Genomic DNA, 20,757 nt, shown 5'->3' with positions numbered 1-20,757 from the left:
TATTCCTGCTATTTATTCACAAGGAAATATTGGGCAAATAGGCCTATATGCACTCATATGGTTAAAAATCATAGTGCAATTTGAACTTTCCTACCAATGGCCAGTATAGCATCCTTTCCACTACATAAGTGTTAGATTCTATTACTCTTCATGTCTTCTCTCCTCCTCATTTTCTCGTAAGAATGCGACAGTGTTACTAGGTTTTTGCCAAATCAGAATATGAAAATAAGTATCGTCCCAGTAATTAATAGCAGCAATCAGTTTTCAAACTTTTTCATTATTTGATCATAAGAGGACTGTGACTATTAACACAGTGAGTCACTGACACTAACTTAGTTCATTGCCAATGTGTGCAAAATTAATTTGCATCAAATTATCAATAGACCACTTTTTTCCTTCTTTACATCTTCTGTTGTTTTATAGTCTTACAATGCAACGTGTTAGCTGAATGTAATTATTACATTATCAGAGGAAATGAGTACTCAGTTTAGAGAACAGAAGTGTCAAATTCTAGCTGCAGCTGGGCAAAGACACTCTCCTAGAGTCATAGAACTATAAATGTTGGAAAATACCATTAAGATCATCTAGTCCATCAGTCAAGTCCAACAAGCCAGGATGCCATTCGCTTTTTTGGCCGCCTGGGCACACAGTTGGCTCATGTTCAGCCTGCTGTTGACCAACGCCCCCAGATACTTCTCTTCTGCACAGCTTTCCAGCCACTCTGCTCCAAGCCTGTAGCATTGCATGGACTTACTGTGACCAAAGTGCAGGCCACAGCACTTGGTCTTGCTGAAGCTCATACAATTGGCCTCAGCCCATTGACCCTGTCTGTCCAGATACCTTTGTAGAGCCTTCCTACTCTCAGGCAGAGTAACACTTCCTCCCAGCTTGGTGTCATCTGCAAACTTACTGAGGCTGCACTCAATCCCCTCATCCAGATCATTAAAAAAGATATTGAACAGGACTGGACTAAACAATAACCCCAGAGGAATGCCTCTCACGACCAGTTACCAGCTGGAATTATATCCATTAACTGCTGTTGAAACTATTCCTGTTAGTACCTCATTTAAATGGGATTTAGTTTCATAGGATGTGGTAAAGATTGAGATTCTGAATGTTTTCTTCATCTCAGTCTTACCTCACAAGACTGACTTTTGGAGGGAAAACAAATGCCATTCATGTCTTCAAAAAGGCAGGAAGGAGAACAAAGGGAACTTTGAGTCAGTCATTCTCACCTCAATCACTCAGCTGATGGAGTAACTATTCCTAGAAACCATTTCCAGGTACGTGAACATCAAGAAGTGGACTGTGAGCAGTCAGCATGTATTCACAAAGGGAAAGTCATTTTGATCAACCTGATAACTCTGATGAAATGTCTGGCTTGGAAAACGAGGGGAAAGCAATGGATATTGTTGATCTAAATTTCAGTGAGGTTTATTGCACTGTCTCCTGTAAGATCTTTACAATGAAACTTATCAATTATGGGCTTGATGTAGGAGGATCGAGAATGTTCATGGAGGTGGGTTGAAAATAGACCAAATGGCCATGCGCAGTGAGCAATGGCACGAAGTCCAGTTGGAGGCCAGCTACCCTTGATGTCAATATTTGCAGCAGTGATGTTTAACAACCAAATTAATTATAATGGCAGATTTTGCCTTCAGTAATTTTTCTGATGACACAAAACTAGGATAAGTGGCTATCCAGATCTCTGGCTGTGTAGAGTGCAGGAGCCTTTCACTGGCATTGTGGGGTAGCTGTGTGAGGTGAGAGAAGGTGAACAACCTGCTCTGCCATGTGGTGAGGCTACTGGATAAAAACATATAGATTAAAAAGAGTCACGGGGGCCAGAAAGAAGGAGTGAGAAAACCACAATTCATCCATTCACAGACAGGTTATTCCAAGGGAAAAAACACAAAACCCAAGGTACCCTATATCACATTGTGTTGAGGAAAAAATGTGGAAGGCTGGAGGCAAAAACGCAAAGGAAAGGAGTGGGAGGAGGCAAGTTTGTACTTGAAGCAGCAAAGGAAAACCCTCCTTGCCAGACCCCTTCCCGCCTCCAGAGGCGCCTCTACAGCACTTATGTTATCCTGGTTGTAGAAGGCCTGTCTGTGGATGGTAACAGCCCACTCAGTCTAGACAAACTAACAAAATCAAATCAGGAAAAGCCTTCCCTCAACATCAAGATTACACCATTGAAAAAGAAGAGACAGGTATAAGTTCCCTACAGGGAATCAAACATCCAATATGCTGAGCAGATCCTATTCAGGGAGGTGGTTGAGTTACCTCTCTGAATGTGTTTAAAAACCATTTTACTGAGGGACATGATTTAGCGGAGGGTTCTTAGGGTAATATGGATAGGTTGCAGTTGGACTTCATGATCTTTAAGGTCTTTTCCAACCTGAGCAATTCTACGATTCTCTGACTCTCTGATTCTAATTCTATGATTCTATTCTTAAAGAAGTCTGCTGTTTTCCTGGGACTCAAGTGACAGATGTCACCAGGAAACTATCTAGCCTGGTATGACTGACAGATGACAATCTCTTACTGCTTTCCTTATAGGGAGAGATGGTGTGACTACATGTGGGTCAAAGGCTATCACAAGGGATTTCAGGGCCTGGGACGATGGCTAAAGGAATTGAACGCGCAGCTCATCTTTTCTTTCCTGCCTCCTGTATTGGGTAAGGATACAGTAGCAAACCAAAGGATAACTTCTTTAAATACTGGCTTTATGGCTGGTGACATCTCTAGAACTTTGGGTCTTTTGGACCTCCTTGGAAATCTTTAAAAGCTGCCTGTACAAGGTCCTGCACAACCTGCTCTATGTGGCTTGCTTTAAGCAGTGGAGATTGCACTAGATGACTTCCAGAGCCCCCTTCTAACCTCAGACATACTGTGAATCTGTGATTCTCTGATTTATCAGCTTAAATGATTGCTCTAACCTGCCAAAGTTTCTGACTGTAGGAGCAATTTACTTCAGAAATGACCTATAAATCTGCTAGCAAGGATTCAAATATACCTGACTTCAGCCCTCAAGAATCAAAGATCACATTGTGGAAAACTAGGTCAATTTAAAACCATGATAGAAATGCACTGAGATTTTTTTTTTGTAAATGTGTTTTTGTAACCTTAAAATCAAACAATAATGTTCTTTTAATAAATATTTTAAATTTGCAAAATATAACTATGCGTGAGCTCTAAGTGTAATTTTCCAAAGGGCAAGCCACAGATAGATTCTGACAATAAAAAGGAAAAGTGTTGGAATTAAGATAACTGAGAGATTACCCATTTACAAAAGTAAAAACAAAACAAAACAATATCACCAGCATATTCCACCTAGAAGGTTTCTGAAAAATCTCTTCATTTGTAGTAACATTTTTTTGCCATTCTATTTCTCAGGTTGCAATGAGTCATGTCATGTAACTGAACATGTCACATCCAACCACAGTATGATGAGGAACAACATAACAAAAAGTGACAAGATTTAACATTACAAGTAAAAATAAAATGCTACAGTAGTAAACACCAGTTTTCAGCAATTTGGTATGCCATGTTTTTTTAAAAGGACAACCTAACGTATACAGTGATCACAGCAGCACACAGAATGACTCCATTTTCAATGTTTTTTTTTTTTTCAGATACTCCAGTGGTGATTATCTTTTGATATTCTGTTGAAACATATATATTTATCTCTGTTAACATTAGTATACTCTCAAAAATTAACCATCAATGTGAGTCTACAACAAAAATGTTTATTGTAATATTTATTGCGAAATTGGGAAAATGAGTTTAACTAATAATTGCATTTATTTTATGGATTAGGAAAATTGCTTAGAAGAGTTTCACTTGCATATTTCGCAGTGGCTCATAGAGGCATATGGCTTCTTATTTGCTTAAGGTAATAGCTATTATTTGAGAAATGTAAGAAGATTCCTAGTGCTAGCTAAATTACTTAGAGGAGAGAGAAAACCAATCAATGAGGTCGCCTCTTGTCTTCCTTATCTTCAGACTAGAAAACCCAAATGTTATGTAGGCCTAGTGAACCAGTTTTCTCTTAGCAGATCACAAAATGCTTCATCAGTATATCAAGTTTGCATTGGAACAGTGTTATACAAGCCATAGAGCGAGTACCTGGGCAACAGTGCTTAATGAAAAATCAGAGGAATTCTGTAATTAACAGTGTAGTACAAAGTTGAACGTTTCCTTTTGGAGAAAAGGAGGCTCAGAGGAGACCTTATTGCTCTCTACAACTGCCTGAAAGGAGGTTGTGGTGAGGTGGGAGTCAGTGTCTTCTCTTTGGTAACTAGTGATAGGACTAGAAGAAATGGCCTCAAGTTGTGCAAGAAGAGGTTCAGGTTGGACATTAGGAAAAATGTCTTATCCAGAAGAGTGGTCATGTGCTGGAATGGGCTGCCTAGGGAGGTGGTGGAGTCACTGACCCTGGAGATGTTCAAGAAACATTTAAGTGTACTAAGGGACACATGTTTTAGTGGGGAAATACTGGTTGAAGGTGGATGGTTGGACTAGATGATCTTGGAGGTCTTTTCCAACCTTAGTGATTTTGTAATTCTGTGATTCTATTAGTAAAGTGAGAAGGTAATTCCTGTTGTGGGTGGTGTTTAAAGATCTGGCATTGCACATTTTGTCCAGAAAGAAAATAAATGCAGACTAGAAGTCTTTCAGACTTAGCCACAGAGAAAAACTTGTATAGTTACCAAACACTATCTCCTCCTGCTATTACACATATAGGGATGTGGAATTTCTCTTAGTCTTATTGGAGGTGAAACATATTAGAAATATCAACAACAGCTCTTTAACTTTCATATACACGTACTTTTTGCAATTAGGCTACCACACTGGCAAGCAACAGTATTACTGATCTTACTACAATGCGCTGAAGTGTTACACATCCTGAAGGCAAAGTTATCATGGCTTTTTTCTTTCAGTTTGAATGCAAGTATGTATAATAGACATATCCTAGACTGAAAATTAGACTCAATTCTACCAGCCTGGGGGGAATGTTTAGGTTTAAAGAAGATCTTCCATTTAGGTGGCATCATCATGAACCGCATAGCATCTATCTCAGAACTGCCATGGCAATAGCTCCTATCAGCTATAGCTTTCTGTCTTTGCTTTCTCATGCCTCTGCTGGCGTGCTGCAATTGTGTTGTTACTTTTGAAATTGAGTTTAGAGCAAGAGCTTGGATCAGAACATTTATCTAGCTTCCTTCTTGAGAAAAGGTCTACCATGTGCTGTCAGTATCTGCTAACTTGTTAGAGGTTTCCCAATGAATTCTGGTATGTTCCTCTGTCTATCCATAATTTCCCTGAACTGCCAAAAAGTATTTGGCAGTTCCCCAGAAATATGTTTCCACAAGTTCTGCTGAGATGCTCACAACAGATTTGTCTATCTAGGGCAAAATATCAGGACATGAACTGAAGTTGCACAGCTAATGTGAAAACCTTTTGCCACTGGCTCCTAAAGATGGAAGTATACCAGGGTTAAAAGCTGTGCAACAGAAGTCCAAGATAGCCTAATTTTTATGTTATTTGTGAATATTTTCCAACTTTCCTAAAGTTGTGCTGCCATTTATGAAAGAGTAAAAAATTCAACGTCTCTAAAAGAGCATGGAGATAGGAGTGTGGTTCTCTGTCCAATAATACGCTCCTAAGAGGAAAATGACTCCTGGATTCTGGCACCCACACTGAGCTCTCTGCATGTTCTATGGACCTGTAATTAATTAAAATGTATGGAGGAAAGAGTAGTTAGCAGATCATTTAAATAAATTTTTAAATGTGAATGAAGTTTCCTATCAGTGCATTCACAGTGAAAATACTAAATTCAGTATCAGTTACTCAATGAACAATAAAGTTCAAAAATGGTATACATTTTAAAATAGATTTCCACTTAAAGTTTATCCAGACATTTGCTACTATCATGAAACTTTAAATTATTTTTACACCACAGAAATAGAAGCAAGAAAATGGTCAATTCTTTAATGGAATTTCTTAGAGTTTTAGAATATCTTAACAGGTCTTTAAAAAGGGTGAAAAATGAAGCATTTTCAAAAAGTTTAGAAAGAGACTTCACAAAAGGGGTAATTTATCATAATATTCTTCTGTCTTGCCCTTTCTCCCCAAAAGAATGCAGAACGAGGTAAATATTTAGTAGGGAGTAAGTATTTATTATCAAGTAATGCAGAATTGCAACAAAATTGCATATTGCTTGTATTTTGTTGGTCCAAATAGTGAAAAAGAGTCATTGATCAATAGAATTTCTGGTCTTTATTCAGCTATATGAAATTCAGAAACATGTAGGAACAGGGTTTCTCAGCCAAGTCTGCTCTAAGGAAAAAATTCTGTGCAAACAGAATAGAGTAGTGTATCTCTACACATAAATTAATGTAAATATTTAGCAATTATAAATTAAAATTCCTAGTCAAAATGTTATCAGCAATATTTATAAATGTAGAATTATTTAGAAGAAAGAATACTTATTTTTCAATGTGAGTATTAGCTTGGTGTTGAAGTAAAATAAAACATGAAGATATCTTTCTCAGAAGGATTGCCTTAGAAGTATTAACCTAAAGCTCTCTTAGAAAGCTGAACAGAATGGAAGTGAACCTTAACTGTGTAAACACTTTTGATCCCTCTACTTATCCTTCAGTAATAAATCTGAAAAAAGAAGATATATTGAAATATTTGTTCCAGGCTAGAAATTTCCTTTTTCTGCGTAGGTTGATTTTGAAATGCACGTTTATATGCACACTGTGACACTAAAAGGGAAACCAGTATTAATGACTGGAGTTCAATAATCAGGAGTTAAAGCAGCAATTATAAGGTAGGAGATATATGTATTATTTCTAGTTATTAGAGTTCTTCTAGATCTGTAAACCTACTATGTCTTATATTCTTGGGAAATAGTTAGAAAAAGCTGAATCTTGTACAGAATGATGAATTCAGGGGTTCTTTTTCATTTTACAGCCAGCAGTGACACAAATCCTTTTAAAATAAAATTTAATATACAAAGTTCTTCATTGATTCCCTTCTGTTTTCTCTCTACGAAAGTTTATTGGGTATTTATTGGGTAACTTGTGCCTGATTTGTGTGAGGAAGAAGTCAGAAAGTGGTAATTCTGACTTAAAAGTGTTACAGAAATGTATCTTTCTCTTTTACCCTTTTAAATGTAAAAAATAATATATACTTAATGGTAAGTGTTAATTTTTATTGAATATTTGTCAGATGAAAATCATAGGACCAATTTTTATATATTTAAAAATAAAGAATATAAATCTAATTTTGTCATCTCCTCTAATAACTGCAATCCTTTTGCACTTTCTATTTCAATTGGACTGCCTAAACATTTTTTATGGTTATGTAAAACTTGAACTTTTCTTTTTGAGTCACGCACATCATATTTAATCACTCACTCTAGTTCATACAAAAAAAGGAACAGCCTGCTACTTGTATGAGTCAGAATCTAAACAGAGCTATTTAAAAATCACTAGGAAGATATGTTATTAGCTAATTAGCATAATTCAGTTGTAGTGAAGATATACAATCTAACATGTTTCACTGAATCAATTCATAAACAAAATTATAATTAGGTACTATTTCCTATGCATTACTATTTTTCTTGAGATTCTTTAATATGATCAAGTCAACCTAAGAAAGCTGCCAGTAAGATTTCTGATCTGAAATGGTATGCTGCATTTGGGATACCACTTTTATTTTTCACACATTACATTCCAATATAGCCTAGTTAAAGAATTTGCACCAAATTTAAGTTTCAAGTCTTCATGATTTTATAAGTACTGGGATCTATGAGACGCTAATTTCCTGAGTTTAAAATCTGAAATAATAAAACTGAGCCTGACAGAACATTTTGGGGGAAAAAAAAAAGAAAGTCAAATTTTATGGACATTTTAATTGAGCACTAGAATTTTACTCCAAAACAGACTAACTGCAAGTATTAACTCATCACTAGATTCTATATTAATTAACAGCAGATAACACATCTGTCTGATTTCAGAAATTGACATTCATATATTCACTGGAGATTGCAAAATATCTGATATTTCGCTTTCTCGAGAGTTGCTAATGTCAGTAGTTAAGCAGTAATGCCTGAGAGTTAAGGAATCCTTTCATAGCATTTATAGAGTATCTCTATATCATAATTACAGTATGTTTTCTAGACTTTTGGAGTAGAAGGATAAAAGTCTTTTTTATGATCATCTAATATTTTCTGCTCTTAGGAGAAGAAATAGCCCAGATACCATAATAGAAAATAAGAAATTACATTATAAATACTAAATAATTTTGGATTTTGAAAGGAAATTTTACAACAGTATACAAAAATGATACCATCTGCAATCAGACCAAGTACCACATTTATTTCCAAGACAAAAGACAAATTTATTTTTAAACAAATCTCAAGGGGACACTGATGCCTCATTGATACTTAGTATGCTACTGCTGAGACAATGTTCAACTTTAGATTACAAAAGCATTAGAAATACTGGATGTTTTTCTTCTGTAAAGCAGAAATTATCATTTGTCAAAAAAATGGAAAGCAATTACCTGTTACTGGGCATTTGTGGATATTAAACTGTTCCAAACATGTCATTGTGTGTAACTGTGGCTTATTAAGACAGAAAATAATTAGTTTTCCACCAGAATTCCTAGGTATTTCAGATAGCAAGTATCTGAATTTTCTGGTCTTGTGCATTGTGTTCATTGGCAATGCTGCAGGTGGTCTTTAACCTTTCAGATAAGCTTCTGAGATCTTACTCTGATTCTTCAAATCCCTTCCAAAGTTGCACATTAATTTATCTCCTTTTTTATGGGTGTGTTTTAGTATTTCCCAGATGAAAAGTATCATCATGCATCAGGTTGACTTCAGTAAAATTCAAATTGGAAAGGAGAGCCACAAAAGTAAAAAGTAAAAGTGACCAGAAATCAGGAATGATGAATCAGGAATATATTCCGTACTCATGGCAATTCATTTCTAGATATGTACTTGTATAAAATAGTTTTGAGGAATTATGACCTCAGTTGATTCAGCATATTCATGTTGGAAAAAGAGGTTAATCAGTTCCAAGGCGACCCTGAAAATTTTATTCTGCTTTTTCCACTCCCTGGATAAATTTAATGTGCTTCCTAGAGAGAAAATGCAAAGCATATCTTGAGGAGTTTTATAGTATTTAATCACAGAACTCTCACTGGCAATGTATTAGGACTGTCCAAATCTTCTGCAAATTTTCTGTTATCCAAAAAGCCATCTCCCTCCAAGTAAAAAAGACTATCTGATAATATCACAATGTAAATAATCTCATTAATAACATACCAGTTAAAATGAATATTCTTCAAACTGTAAACAAATGGCCTGTACTAAAAGCTTTGAAACTTCAGAGTTTCAGTGTGGACATACTATCAGTTTTACATCTACTGTGAAACACAGTAGTGTTATCTCCAACGGTGAACATATTTTAGCATTTGTCTGCCATCCTAGCAGTTATACACTTTCTATTGTGTCTCAGTTATGATTTCCAAGAGGATCCTACATGATAATTTCCAGGTTTTGAAAAGAAAAAAATTATATAAAAAATCATGGACTCAAAAAGGGGAAGTGTAGAGTACTATACTTGGAGAGGAATAACTGCATCAGCACAGACTAGGGGACTGCTCTGCTGAAAAGGAGATTTCCAGGGAAGGATTTGTGGGCCAATGGTATCCTGGATTGCAATAGGCAGGGCATAGCCAATGAGAACTTCTCCTCTACTCTGCCCTGGTGAGACCACATCTAAAGTTCTGTGTCCAGTTCTGGGCTCTAATTCAAGAAAAACAGGGAACTTCTGGATAGAGTCCAGCAGAGAGCTGCAAAGATTATTAGGGTCCTGGAGCATCTCCCTTATGAGGAAATGCTGAGATCTGGGACCTTTCAGCCTGGAGAAGACTTAGTGGGGAAATTTCATCAAAGTTTATAAATATCTAGATGGCAGGTGTAAACGCATGGGGCCAGACTCTTCTTGGTGTGCAGTGACAGAACAAGAGGCTGCAGGCACAAACTGGAGCACTGGAAGCTCCATCTGAGAAAAAACTTCTCTACTTTGAGTGTGACAGTGCACTGGAACAGGCAACCCAGAGAGACTGTGGAGTCTCCTTCTCTGGAAGATGTTCTAAACCTGCCTGGATGCTTTCCTGTGTAACCTACTTCAGAGAACCTGCTTTAGTAGAGGAGTTGGACTAAAAGATCTTCAGAGGCCCCTTCCAATCCCTACAATTCTGTGATTCTGGTAAATTCTGTGACTGAACAGAATCCTGTTATCCAGGATTTTAACGTAGAAAAGCCTTTCTCCATTCCTTTGCCAGTACTGGCAAGAAACCAACACATATATGCTAATCCAGGCCTGAGCAAGGTGTGTAGGTCACTGGCAGAAGTTTGTATACCCTCTCCTTGATTATTCAAGAATAAGCAGCACATCTCCATTTCATTTATGGCAGCTTCTTAATGAGTAACTCTTTCACGCTCCCAACCTGCACTGCTAGTTAGCAGGGAGAATGAAGAACAAAGGAGCTTCTATTTTATTTCACTTTGTTGGAGGAGCTCTGAATCCTGACAGTTCTGAGATGTTAGTCCATCCTGTGGCTGCACATAAGTAGTCTTTGGGACTGTACTCAATATTCTGTAATGAACATCCCCACTTCAACCCTTGTAATTTCTCAGGGTGAGCAGTGTGCATCCTAAGAGGTAATGATGGACTTTAACTATCTGCAGAGTATTTGGGACAAGAAAGGGCAAAATAAAATATTACTAAATAGGTAAAGTCACTGGCCTATAGTAAGTATGAAAATAGTGTTTCATCTGAAATAAGAAACATTGTAGGAAATTCTCCTAACATGGAAAACTATAAAAATCATCAATTAAGCTTAGGTAAGACCTCGGTGGCAGTGAATATATATACACTAGAAAACACACCTTAGTTTTCTTTCTGCAATAACACACATCTATTTCATTTCCTCTTTTCTCTCTCCTTTTTTTTTTTTTCATATCCAGAATTTGTTTTTGGATTTTTTTTTTTCCCCAAATGCAGCTAACATTTTGCAAAATAAATCTCCAGTTTTCTATGGATTTTAGATGAAGTCAGTAACACTGGATATGTTACATTATGAATGTCAGTACTTTTATAAGAAGATGAAATCAGGGTCAAATAGTTACATTTAAATTTGCATACACACATTAATAATATTTAGTTACATACATAAACATACTCACAAATACATATTGAATCTAAACATGAAAGTGCTGTGTAAGCAGTGTAAGCAATAGACCAAAATTTCCCACATACATAATATGTATATATATAATAGAGGGTGAAAAAAATGAGCACAACCTAAAAAAACCCTGCTACTTTAATTATTATATAAGATATAAACTGGGACTTAGATTATACTCTACACATTGACACATGATAGTCTGAACCTAAAGTTTGTAAGATTTAAGATTTAATTTTCTGTTGCTATTAATGAATACTACAACAGCTGCCCCCTGTGGTTTGATATAAAAAGCAGTGCATATACCTAGTACAACATTTGCAGACTTCCTCAGTTTTGTGTTTTTAATGTGATGAAAAATTGTGCAAGTAACAAAGGACAAATGTCATGGTAACTAAAACATTTCCTATACATGTATTTTAGAGGGAAGCTAAATCAAAGGTCTTCAAAGAATTACTAGGGTTCTTTCTAGGAGGTTATTGACAAATATGTAGTTTGTCTTCTGAGTTTGTGCCTCTTTCACAGATTGGTGTATTTGTGATCCCACAGGCAGGAATAAGTGTCTGTAATTCATTTCTCCTTGTTAACTAGTGTGCTTTTGTGTGTAGGATGATTGACAGCAAACTCGGCTTAGTCCCAACGGATGAGCTTGTTAGCAAAACCCTAGCATCCTATCTCTAATAAAGCATATCAGCAGTACATTTTGTCCTATCTATTAGCCTCTCTGTTTCTTTTTTGTGAAAAGCTGAGTGTCCCTTTGAAGCAATGACAAATAAACCCCTGAACTGAAGTGCTAGGCTGCCTTATGGACAGCTGGATAGTAAATGTCACACCGTGTATAGAATGCCTATTATCAGAGTGAGCCATTTGTTCCATTCCTTTCAGTATCTTAATGTAATACAAAATTGCTAAATCAAGCCCCATGTCTGTGACAGAACATAATTAATGAGAAAGCAGGAGCCAATTCAACACTCTTTATTGGGACCTAATTGGCTCAGGCAACAGAGTTGTCACTCAACAAGAGACTTCCTTTAAAGCAATTTTGTTCTTGGTTGTATTACAGAGCCTATTAAATTGTCCCCTCCTTGATCACACAAAGAAGTATCTGCATGCAATAATTAGCTTTTCCAAAGGGATTTTTTTTTTTAACTCTTTCAATAATAGAACATTTTCAAGCTCTGCTGAAGGAAATAGACAGCAAAAGAAGATGTGCAGCCTCTGGACTGGAGTAAGTGTAATACATGCATTTTGGGAAAGCTACAACTAGTGTATAATGTAGTGGCCTGACTTCTGGGAGGGTTGGAGGTCAAGCTGGGCATCTAATATTTGCACTCTGCAAATTGTTCAATTAAAGGAGCAAGAAAAATGTAGATGTACAGACAGTTTAACTGGGTGCTTCTCTCTTGACATAATATTGAGGGCCATCACAAAGAATGAGAGATATTATTTCCTATTGCCAGTATCTGGAACCTCTGATACTAAGATTAGCAGCTGTATGTTTTGCATAGGAATCAAAACATAGAAATATTATTTCATTTACATATCCATCAGAGTTTCACGGACTGTGTTTTTATTAATGAGAAGATTATTATTGCAGGATAAACTCTGAAAAAATTGAGTAAGAATTTTTTTTCTGCCCAAAGAACAAATTTCATGTTTCGGAAAAAAGTAGTACTGAAATCATGCATGAGCAAGATGGAAGTCCAGAATCTGTTTCTATGGCATCTATCACCAGGTAAAAGAAAGTTATTCAAGACCAAAATGTATCACTTTTCTTCCTGAAGGGCAGTGATTTAGTCCATCAAAAAGGTTCAGATGTGTTCACGCATGCCTGTAGTATACATGAACTTATTTTTCCAGTAGATTTAAACTGCATATCATAAATCTCATAAGAACTTATCTGAAAGCTAGACAATAAAAATGAGAGGTTCCCGAAGCAGTTGAATATCTCTATGTTTATAAAAAACTTACCATAAGAAATCTTTACATGTTCTGTTCTGTTTAGAATTAAAATTATTGTAATGGAGGCCAATGTTTTTTTTCGGAAAAGTGACAAATTTCTCTCTCCATTACCATTTTATGATAAAGTTTGTATAAAGTTCCAATTCAAAATACTTGTTGAAAAGTTTCAGAAATACAACAAAGGTAGAAAACTACATTTTATTTAAGTTTATTTTTTTAATAAATAGATATTTAATATTCCTTTATCAGTCACTACTTTCTGATAATCCTAAGTGAAAGAAATCAATGCACAAAGGTAGCTCTGAAAGTAATGCCTTCTATTTATTTCCATGGAAACTACTACAGATACAAGGAGCTCAATACCACTATCTGACAGAGCCAATTCTCTATTCACTATTAGTTTTTTTGTAGCCCATACTATTAATTGTCACCATTGTAGAAAGACATCACCCACTACCTCATTGTGCTCACATCCACTGTTTCATCTGCATAAATGTTCAGCAAGCATCAATGAATGCCATTGGGTGCCAGTTTTTCTGCATGGAGGAATTCAATGACACTGTTTTATTTCAGATGAACTTCTATGTCAGATGCCATTTTGTCAGACTGCCCCTCTCCTGCCATCTGTTGCATGGCAATGATACGTAATGGAATATTGGAGGGAAGGTTCAACCTCTACTGCTATACCACCAACATACACTTCTGACTGTGGGCCAACATAATAAAAAAGGAGGCATTACTTTCAGAGCATCCCTTGTAATTTCTTTCCCCTAATGAAAATTCCAGGGATTTCAAAGGGAATGATTTCACAAGATGAGAAAGCAAAGTGTTTTATTTTTTCAAAGAAAAACATATTTATCTGGTCTTTGCAAAAGTTATATCTGAGATTTTATTAGGTAATTGTGATGAACACATTTTCATTTGCGTATTTGACATAGCTGTTTCAGAGGTACAAGTTCATTGACATCAGCTTTAATATGCACGCAAAATTTAGCATTTCTATCATCCACCTCTGAATGACTGAAGACTGAGCCATAACAGAATACATAAATATATTATGCATCCAATTTTTTTTCAGATTTAGTAGGCCAGTATTCTGAATGGAAATATAAACCAACAGTGTCCTTTCCCGAGTCACTCATGAACACTTTGCAGTGTTCATATATTCTCAACACAGTCTTATTAGCTTATTCTAGTAACAAATGATAATGATTACAAAAACTGCTATTACCTAATTTTCTTTAATTAATCATTTGCAATCAATATTCTATAACCAAAACTGTGTTATGATTAATTCTGTACAATCAATTCTGTACAAACAATTTGAATACTAAAGAATGCTGAAGAACTTTAGATTATACAATGTACTCATCTTAGGAGGACTGGGCAAGTGAAATCAGAATATTAACAAAATAAGCACTTAAATTGAAATATTAGACTGCAAAGAAATATTTAATGGAAAAATAGCCATGGAAAAGATATTTTAAGAGTATATTCAACACAGCACTTGATTTTAATGTTTTATCAGATAAACCAGTTCTCTGATATTTACTGCTCATCCAAAAAGTACTATAACTCCTAAGTAAATTGCCAAGCTTCTGTAGTTTTGGCCATCATAACTGTGTAACATGAGTTAGATGCCATGCTGTTTGAATCTAACACGAGACCAAAAGTCTGTTTCTAATGTATCAGAAAACCTTGGACTTCGTATATTGGTAACAGCCATCTGACAACACATAGCCAGAAGTTACATATCCCCATACTTGAAAAGTCACTGTCACTGATGACATAAAAGCAGGGTCTAATCAAGAACAAAATACAACATTTGTTTGTATGCTGCAAATAGAAGTAGAATACGTGATTACATGAGTAAAAAACATGGTTATTAATACCGCAATAACATTAAAAATGACAATATATATTAGAAATGGATTATGTCTCTATTTAATCTACATGGATAAGTTCTTGTGTCTGCATTAGCACACAGTGGCTAGCAATAATACAGAAATTAGAAGTTAGCCTTTATGCATTTTACAAACAAAGTTACTATGGTGTACAAGGAATGTTATTGAGATCTGTAAGATTTTTCTTCTTACATATGCAAGCACATTTCAACAAATGTCTTGGTAAGGACTGATTCATGCAATGGACTGTTTCCTTGTTTTAATAAACAAAGGATTGTTACTGTTAGTAAAACTGGAAACAACAGTCTCAGTTAGGACAGAGGAACTTCTGTCATTTTCTCTGTCTATTGTAATAATGTAATACCGCAAAATTTTACTTTACAAAAAAGATCACAAATTCTTTAGCACTTTTTTTTTTTTTACAATTTAATGAAAATGTTATCTTTTTCATGTGAATACTGCCTGCTTTCTTCATCTTCTATACAAATACAACAATGTGCTTAAGTAGCTTGGTCCCCAGTTGTATTCTTCTACAGTCGTTATGCAGCAGAAACAAAAATATTGAATCTCTAAGCAGTCTTGGATTTCATACACTAACACTGAAGGAGTCTGCAACCTCTGAATCTGTCATACAACCAGACTTTTCTTCAGCACAAAGTATGATTAAAAGTAATAACACATGTCATACCACTGTGGCAATGCCAACACAGAGGATGCGTTTCTACAGAACAGATGGTACTTGCAATGCTAAGAAGTCTATTCTCTTCATTTTACCTCATTGTTACTTGGCTTCTGTGCCTTCTCACACACGTCACACATTTGAAAGTGTGCACAATGTCCTCTTTCAAAAGGGCTTGAGCATATGAACTCATATAAACAAGATCAGAATGCAGATTAATCTCTCTAGAGTATAATTCAAAGTAGTTTTAAAAACAAAAAGTATCTCAGCAGAAAAATCCCATAGCTATTATTTTGGAAACTACGGTATTTATCCTTTTGAAAAGCTGGGAATAGTAGTTTCCTATAAAACTTAATAGAGATCAGCTCACCTGCTAGTTATAGACACTAAGGTGAAATATAGAATTTTCAAGAAGTGCTGAGTAAACTTTGTGATAATTTAAGACCAAATCTAACGAAGAATAATTTTAAAAGCAAAAGATGTGTGATGTAGGAAAAATTGCAGCTGATCTCTAACTGAAAGTGAATCTATGATAAAAATAAAATATGGGACACCCAATGATTGTAAGTTTTTTAAAGTTTAATTCCGAAGTCTCAAGCCTAGCATTTCAGTAGCCATCAGTAAGATACAAAAGGAAGAAACTACATCTATAAGGAACTAGAAGAAAGAGTACCATGCACTGTACAATCAAAACATATTAAAGATCTTGATTTTTTTTTACAGATCTATAAATAAATTCAAGTTTTGCAGATTCAGCAGGTCGTAGACTGAAGAAGAAAGGCTTCAATGTGAGGAGAAGGAAGAAAATTCTCACTGTTACTCTTCAGCACTATAACTCAGAAGATCCAGACCCTTCTCTAACAGAGACTGTTCTGCATGTTTATTTCTCAACTGCACAAGAGGTGATGTTATGTTCATAAACATTTTATTTTCAGCTACTGTATCGAGGAAAAGAGAGACTTAAACTACTTCACTGAGCAAGCAGGAATGATGTACTGTGAACATACCAAAATTATTCTATTAAGGAAAGATAATAATAGTAAAATCTGATTTCTTTCTTTATCAAGCTGAGGATGAATAATGGCACTGCAAGCCAGATTACACATACCTTTGGCAGCCTGAAAATGACACTTACAGAATTGGCCAAAATTAACTGCCATGGTCTATCCATCCATGTGTTATCTGAAAAATTCTGACAGCCTGCTCAGTTCTCTGCTATAGCTTCCTATGGTGTTGCCTATACTGAGAGACAAGCTATATTCAGCATGAATAGACTTGGAAAAATGCTAGCATACGTAGAACTTACATTTTAATGTCCTATGTAACATTCTAAACTTTTCTGCTATCAGTCTAGTATCAAAAGATCTGTGGTAATAAATTGGTCAGCCTGTTACATCTGCCTATCTTGGTGGCTAGACAGAGAAGATTGTTAATTACATGACATGTGCTATGGTGTTCACAATAAATGGTACAGTGTAGTGTTTCACAAATTATAGAAATAGTTTCCTCCATCTTTATTTCTGCTTATTAACTCTGTTTTCTCTCTGATTCCTATTCTCAGGTAGAGAATTATGTCTGAAAATGATTTAGAACAGAGAGTGAATGGAAAATAAACTGCTATGCTCTTTCTTATGCACACAGTTAAGGGATCTTCTTAACAGTTGTGAACTCCACTGCACAAGACAAGTGATGCTGACAGAAAAAGTAGCAATTTGTGTGAATATTTTAGAGAAGAATAAATTTTCCTTCTTAATCAATGATTATTAACTATTCAGAAGTAGAGATCTCAAGGCTTTGGAATCATTCAAATCATTAAATCATCGTAAATTGCTGAAACTGCATATTACAAATGATAATCTAAATGAAAGGCAACTAGTTATGTCCACTTTCCACTGTCTTTCCTAATGTGACGTTTTAAACTGACTCTGCCGTGACCTGTTGGTAAGTATAGTGACTTACTGGTGAGGGAGAACAAGAAAATGATTAGGAGGAATATGAGTGAAATTCCTTCGAAAGCTAATATAGGCCTTCACTATGGGTTAGTTCTTCACACAGCTCATCAATGAAGAAAGAAAATGTCCTAAACACCATGCTTCTTTCAGACCCTAGGGTACACATTTCACTTTGCATAGCAATTGTACGTGAAATGGATTTTATTGTCTCAGCTCAGTTTCCTAAATAACTATGTAAACGGTTAATCCCCAGACAACACATAAGGTTTTACTTTGGGGAGAGAATTACAGTGATAAACCTGGCAGTCACTTGTTTTTAAAGATACATGTAGCAAGCTGTTACTACTTCTTTTCTGAATAAGAAATAGGAACAAAATGATACTACCCCCAAACAGAAGTCTGCTGGGAAACAGAAGACTAAGGAGTTTGTTTGGTGCTCGTAAGTGGATGTGAGTATATCTGTGTACAAATAACCCAGAAAATGACAGACAAAATTCACAGAATCACAGAATCACAGAAAATTGGAGAAGAACAGTCAAAATTCTGAAGAGAAATTAAGTGGCCTTGATGAAAAAGAAAGAATGAAAATGACGCTGAGCAGAGGAATCCTGGGAAAAGGTTGAGAAGTGCAAGAATATAAATTATCTCCAGTTCCTTGATTCCTGCTGTGTTCATTCCAACAACGGTTTTAAAACTCTTTCTAAATTGATGATCTGTATCAAATATGTAGGTTGCTCTCAAAGTAATGCCTTCCAATTCCTCAGAAATACAAATAAATAAAGAACAATAGATACAAATCTCTCAATAGCACCATTTGACAGAGACAATTCTCAGCTACAAAGTGCTATTTTGCAATTTTTTAGATTTATTTGATATAGTTTATGTATAATTTATATGCCGAGAAAAAAACAGCAATGCTGAATCATATGTTTTTATTTGATTGTCCAGTCTTACTGTCTATCTTGAGTGTAGTAGAAAGAAAAATATGTTCAACATTTTGCAAAATTCTGGCATTTCACTAAATTTTATTTAAACTATCTTTGAAGATTGGATATTCCTAAACTCAAGGGACTTCACTAGAGGAGAAAAACATTAAAAGTTAATCTAGGATTTGATACTGGTGTTACAACATATTTTGGGAATGCTTCCATCAAGAGTCCTAGCGGCTGCTCTGTTTAGTAGAGGGGGATTGGTAGATATCTATAGTTTAGATAAAAATGAACAATATAACTAGTAGTGGACTGAATCTAGTGTAGATGCGATGACAATATTATCAATATTAAATATATGTAGTCTTACATACAATTAAGTACTTTTAGTAGCATACTACTCAGAAACTAAGTTAAACCACTGTCATTTGTATTCAAGTAACAGCAGCCAATATATTTCTTTTTTTCTACCCTAGCATTCATGATAACTGGAATGTTTCTTGGTTCTGCTAAAAAATCAGTATCAATACACATGACTGTGAGGTGATTTAAAAAAAAAATGAAATTACTGTTTGCTTAGGCAAAATAACTTATCAAAAAAAGAGATTAATGTTTTGATTATTTTGATGATTTTGGATGGGCTATTGTCATGGTTTTATAATTCCTGTGATTTTTATTTCACATTATTTCACATAATAATATCATGTAGTGCACTGGGAGTTAAAGACTTAATGCTCCAGTTCTATGGACTGCCAATATTTCTGGGTACCTTTCTCAGAATAGAACGAACTACATATCCATAGAAGACTTCACTGTTATATTTCCATTTTCCTTTTAGAGGGAAAGATAAAACTGCTCAGGAGTCATGAGATCTTTTTTTTTTTTTTCCTGTTCTTTTCTGTGGTGTGTTCTCCCTAGCCGTAACAGTGCAACTCGTTTCCTTAAACTCTGTTGCTCTGAAGTACTGTACTGAAGTACTCTCATTTTATATTGGACATTCCTCTTAAAAACCACACTTTATTTTCATCTTCAGTGTACATTAATTTGAGAAATTTACAGATCTCACTGGTAAGTAAAATTATCACAAAGATGTGCTTCCAAATCATATTTAGGGACCCTGATTTCAGCAAGTACGCTGAAGGGGAGGAATAACAGCATGCATGCAAAGTAGGGGCTGACTTACTGGAAAGGAGCTCTGTGGAGAAGAATCTGAGTGTTTTGGTGGACAATAGGTTGCAGTGTGCCCTTGTGGCCAAGAAGGCCAATAACATCCTGGGGTGCATTGAAAAGAGTGTGGCCAGCAGGTCAAGGGAGGTGATCCTCCCCCTCTACTCTGCCCTGGTGAGACCACATTTAAATACTGTTTCCAGTTCTGGGCTTCCCCATTCAAAAAAGACAGGGATCTCCTAGAAGGAGTCCAGCAGAGGGTCACATAGATGATAAAGGGTCTGGAGCATCTCCCGTATGAGAGAATGCTGAGTAACCTGTGTCTGTTCAGCCTTAGGAAAAGAAGACTGAGGGGGTATCGGATTAATATTTATAAATATCCAAATGGAGGTGGGAGGAAAATGGATGCGTCCAGGCTCTTGGTGATGTGTAGCAACAGGGCAAGGAGTGATGGCCTGAAACTAGAACATAAAAAGTTCCATACAAACACGCGGAAGATCTTTATTGTAAGGGTAACAGAACAAGTTGTCCAGAGAGATTGTGGAGTCTTCTTCTATGGAGATATTCAAGATCTGTCTGGATGCCTACTTGTATGAGCTATAGCAGAGTACCTGCTTTAGCATGCGGGTTGGGCTCATTGATTTCTTGAGGTCCCTTCCTACCCCTGCAATTCTTTGATTCTGTGACAGCAGACATCACAGTCCAAATGTCTGTCGTTATGGCATTACAGTATTTGATATTCCAAGCTGAATCAAGGCCCATGTGCTTTCCATCTTTCTTAGTATGCAACTAGGAAGACTTCAACTTCTCCGGAGTGCCCATTTATATTTCTAGACCTTAACAATAGAATTTTTGTGTACTTCTTCCTCATTGACTGCATTGCTTTTGCG

At 35.8% G+C, this 20,757-nt stretch overlaps 1 protein-coding gene across 4 annotated transcripts in view; it reads right to left on the bottom strand.

Annotated features, from left to right (window-relative positions):
* The window catches only part of LOC116216677 (uncharacterized), a 201,823-nt gene that overhangs the window by 102,270 nt on the left and 78,796 nt on the right, over positions 1-20,757 (bottom strand). The gene's annotated exons all lie outside the window — the stretch shown is intronic.

This window comes from Meleagris gallopavo, chromosome 5 (assembly GCF_905368555.1).
Source record: "Meleagris gallopavo chromosome 5, MGAL_WU_HG_1.1, whole genome shotgun sequence".
Taxonomy (NCBI): Eukaryota; Metazoa; Chordata; class Aves; order Galliformes; family Phasianidae; genus Meleagris; species Meleagris gallopavo.
This window is presented reverse-complemented; position numbering and strand designations above follow the sequence as displayed.